This window comes from Rattus norvegicus, chromosome 11 (assembly GCF_036323735.1).
Source record: "Rattus norvegicus strain BN/NHsdMcwi chromosome 11, GRCr8, whole genome shotgun sequence".
NCBI lineage: Eukaryota > Metazoa > Chordata > Mammalia > Rodentia > Muridae > Rattus > Rattus norvegicus.
In genome coordinates this window covers 39,980,330-39,985,288 of record NC_086029.1, presented here as the reverse complement: position 1 = coordinate 39,985,288, position 4,959 = coordinate 39,980,330, and the positions used below count along the sequence as shown (strand labels likewise).

The window sequence follows — 4,959 nt, the reverse complement described above, 5'->3', positions numbered from 1 at the left end:
TCAAAGTCAGCACAACAGTATTTTAAAATATGTATTATGACAGAGAGACTGTCCTCTCAGTAAAATCAGATACAGTCTAGTTCACCATGGAAAAATGGAAACAGTTTAGAGCATACCGACAGGCGTGCACTCACACACACGCAGAACCAGAATCAGTCCTTTTGGATGCACATAGTTTTCCTTTTCCTTCCTCACATACAGAACTTCTCACACATTTCTTGTAGCTAAAGTCAAGCTGATGTTGGCAAGGTACCATTTTATCCCTAAAACTTTGTTGGCATCAAAATATGACAGTTACCAGTGTTAAATCCATCAAATATTTACACAACACAGCACATTCTGCTTCAGATGTTTGTCCTTTACACACAGAAGAAGATAAGACCCCCGTTCTATGTGTTTGGGATCAGGAGCTCACTGGTCTCTGTCTGGCGACCGTACATGGGTTCCAGGGCAGCAGAGACAGCAGGCAGCTACTTCAGAGGACACTGAACACTATGATCTGGAAGCATGTTATGATGTCACCCAAGTGCGTCCCACACCACTTCCTCCTCCGAGGTTGCCTCAAAATCCTAGAATGGCAGGTCCAGCTGATACAGAAGGGAGACAACACATTTACTCTGTGGAGACACTCTTTTCCTAGGCATGTGCTGTGACTTTTGAGCGAAACTCGTCCCCAAAAGTTGTCATGTTCATTCTTGTTTCTTAGGCTCTTGGAGTCATCAATTTAGCACTCAATTGCTATTTCTTTCTTGGTAGCACCAGAGTCAAATTTGACCTGGATGTCAACTAGGGGCTATCGATATCCAATGTGCCATTTCCCCCCATAATATGGAAAATACTTGAAGTCTGTAAGTCCATATTCAGGATGCATTGCTATATTTGCTATGTTTTCATCCTTTGTCACACACATTATATATATATGTGGAACTCTGTCTGGGACTAGCTCAATTATTCTGTTCATTTTCACAAGAATACAAGGTTGTCCCTTGGAATAGCCAAAGTCAGCATCATTCACACCACTACAATCTTGAAGCAAGGAAACTGGAAACTGACACACACTATAATCTAGACACTTGCTGATGAAAAAGTGCTCCATCAGGATAATGTGTAAGATTCTTCTGTTCTCCCACAGAATATGGCTCTAGGAAATTCTTCAGGTCTTCATAAGTATGTGGCTCAGACACGCTGTATGTATACTCCAAGGCGGCAGTCAGTGGTTTTGGAAAAACCGTAAGTCCTGGACTTATGGAATCTGGTCTTGATATTTTGGAACCTCATCATTCAGAGTCTGGAGCATGGCCCACATTGTGAATGTGAAGAGTGCAGCCAAGAACCCATCAAGAAGTAGGTAGAAGAGCAAGGTCACAGCCCAGCTTTTGGAGGTGCGCCCCAGAAACCCTCTACTGGTTGGGTTGTAGATGAACAGTTTCTACTTGGCCAGGCTCTGGTGGGAAGATTTCATCTCAGTCTTTGTCAGGATGGGCATGTGGAAGATGAGGTGAATGGAGGCCGTGGGGCTGCAGGCGACGAGGAGCTTGGTCCTGCAATTACTGTAGAACCCAGCCACTGCACTTCTGGACATTTGCGGTATGGAAATGAAAGCATATGTTTTCAGACAAGCACCCGGTGGTGAACATTTATGGAAGCTTTTCTACAGGAGCCTAGGCAGGAATCAGGTGCCTTTCCTCAGGTGAGTGCTCTATACACGGGCAGCTGTACCATGGAATGCTACTCAGCAGAGTGAGCTGGAAGGCTGGATCTCCGAGGCATTGTGCTGAGTGGAAGAAGCCAGTTTCAAAGGGTTGCATATTGCATGATTTACTTACATAAGCTTTTAGAAATGATGAAAGTTTATAATTAAAAATCAGCTGGTGGTTGTCAGTGGCTGGAATGTGAGAAGGGATGTGGTAAGGAGTCTGAGTTACAAAGCGACACGATTGGCACTTGTGGTGTGGAGGCTCTTCAGTGTCCTGACTGTGGGAGTATATACACATGTCCAGATAGCAAAATCATAGAGTACCACACACACACATATACACACACACACAGAGACACACACAGACACACACAGACACACGCACACACAGACACACACACAGACACACACACACACAGACACACACACAGACACACACACAGACACACACAGACACACACACAGACACACACAGACACACACACAGACACACACAGACACACACACACGCACACACACACAGACACACACACACAGACACACACACACACAGACACACAGACACACACAGACACACACAGACACACACACACACGCACACAGACACACACACGCACACAGACACACACACAGACACACACACAGACACACACAGACACACACAGACACACACACACACACGCACACACACACACACACACAAACAATATAAAACAGGAAAGACCATTGACCCTTTGGCTTATTGATATCAACATCATGGTTATGATATCACAATGTTTTCCAATTAAGGAAGAAACTCTCTGTATATAGTTTTTCTTACAATTGCATGTGGGTTATAGGTATATTAATATACATTTCAATGAAAATATGAAAATGTCCACCTTTATTCCTATTGAACTGAGCTTTCAAAATTTTTAATGTACTTTGTTTCTTTATGTATTTATATTTATTCCTAGATAGTCTATTCAGTTCTACTCTATCCACTGATCTTCTGTTTAGATTCTCTTTTTTTTTTTTTTTTTTGGTTCTTTTTTTCGGAGCTGGGGACCGAACCCAGGGCCTTGCGCTTCCTAGGTAAGCGCTCTACCACTCAGCTAAATCCCCAGCCCCTGGATTCTCTTAAAATATACACACATACAGGTGTATATTTTTATATGCATATGTATGTATATATAGTCTCTTAAAATTATACACACATGCATATATACATACATGTGCATGATTTTAAGAGAATCTACATATACATATGCATGTGTATACAGGTCAGGAACAAGGAGGCAGAATTGGTTCTCTGCTTCCACTCTACAGGCTCCAGGAACCTACATGAATTTAGATTGTCAGGCTTGGCAGCAAACGGTTTTACCCACTGAACAATTTGCTGTTTCCCTAAGGAGATTTTTAAATTACTACTTCAGAAATATGGTTGATAGGTAATGTCAACTTTGGTGTTTTATTAATTATATCATTATATGTAGATTATTTCAGAAAATTCCCGCAGTAGTAGTTGAATAGTTGGTCTCATTATATATATGCTATTTTCTCCTTCTCTATGGGGATGGGGCCCTGTTTTTCTTCTCTTTATATCAATGCCTGCCTCTCTTTCTCCCTGCTTCTCTTTCTCTTCCTCCTTTCCATCCTTTTCTCCTTGCCTTCTTCCCTCCTTTCCTCTTTTCCCCTTGGGACTGAACTCAGGATCTCATGCCAGGTGAATGATGTCCTGGCTAGTTTTGTGTTAGCTTGACACAAGGTAGAGTCATTTGGGAAGATGGATGATCAACTGAGAGAAATATTTGCATGCAGGCAAGTATGTAGGGCATTTTCTTAATCAGTAATTGAAGTGGGAAGGTCCTGCTCATTGATGGTGATGCCATCTCTGGGCTGGTGGTTCTGGGTGCTATAAGAAAGCAGGCTGAACAAGCCATGGGAAGCAAGCCACTAAGCAGCATTCTGCCATGTCATCTGTATCAGCTCCTGCCTCCAGGTTCCTGTCTTGAGCTCCTGCCCTGACTTCCTCAGATAATGGGCTACAGGTTGTTAAAGAAAACAAAATCTTTCTTCCTAAGTTGTTTTTGGTCGTGGAGCTTTATGACAGCAATAGAAACCCAAGCAAGTGTTGGAGCCACACTCCAAGGCTGAGGATGCTTTTTAAATGAGGTTACTTATTTGTTTTTGAGTAAATGTTGGTAAGGGATTTTGAAGGTCATTTTCACTAGCAAGAATGTTATGTGAGGGGATTTTATTTAAAACTCCAGTTTTATTCTACAGTATCCTACTTAGTTTGGCCAACTCAAATGAACCTCTGAGCTGGGCTTTTGAAAGTTTGTTTGAAATCACTCACTTTTAAAAATCTTGCACTGACTTGTTTCCAGAAGCACCCTTCTCCCTGAGGTGTTCTTTAATACTGTGACAGTTTGATTTCTCTGAGATGTACATGATTCCTTTCCCTTGAGCTCCCCCTCTCCCCGATCCCTTCATTTCTTGACATTTACCTATAGGCTACTTTTAAATTCTGTTTTCCTCTTGTATGAGAATAATCTCACAGCTTCGGAAAGATTTGTATCATTCTTGAGAGTCGCAGGCAGAATTCTAGCCATAAGTTTCAGCCCGAGCAGCAGGTACCAGCCACAGAGAAACAAGTCTGAACTTGATTTGTGGGCAGGGGTCCTCCCAGGGTTGTGCAGGGCGCTGGGATTGGGATTTTGCTAGAGGTGATCCTTGCTTTGCATTTGTCTTTGCGGTGAGGAGGGAATTGAATCTAGGTTAAGCCTTGAAAGATAAGAACTTTGGGAGTCTGGGAAGATCAAGACATGGAACAATGGCAAGGCAGGAGTGAGTGAGTGAGAGGGGAGCACCCACATAGAAGCAGGGTAAGTGGGGTTGGGATAGGGGGAAAATTTATCCAAGCATCACAATTTGAAAACGATGACACAGGAATGATAAATCACTCTGTGTTTTCCTTTGATATGGAACAGTTCAGAACATTCAGAGGGATAAATAAACTTTACTGAGAATTGGATAGTAGATGTCTGGAATGCTTTTGAAAGAAACAGATATGATGATTAATGGTGCTAAGACAGAGTGATCAACTGCCCAAACCAGACACCAGCCAAACAACACTCTTCACAAATTGTTTTCACCGTAGATGAATACTGTAAAGGCAATAAGATGTTTTCTTGGATTGATAAGATTTATACAAAGTTTGTGTGTTGGTTCTGTAATGTAAACAGCGATGCTCTCTGCCAAGTTCTACGCCGTTTAACTTC

General features: G+C 42.3%; 1 pseudogene; it reads right to left on the bottom strand.

Moving 5' to 3' along the window:
• Nucleotides 1–475: 475 nt before the first annotated feature.
• On the bottom strand, nucleotides 476–1,582 carry Atp1b3-ps2 (ATPase Na+/K+ transporting subunit beta 3, pseudogene 2; annotated as a pseudogene).
• Between the last annotated feature and the right edge of the window lie 3,377 nt (nucleotides 1,583–4,959).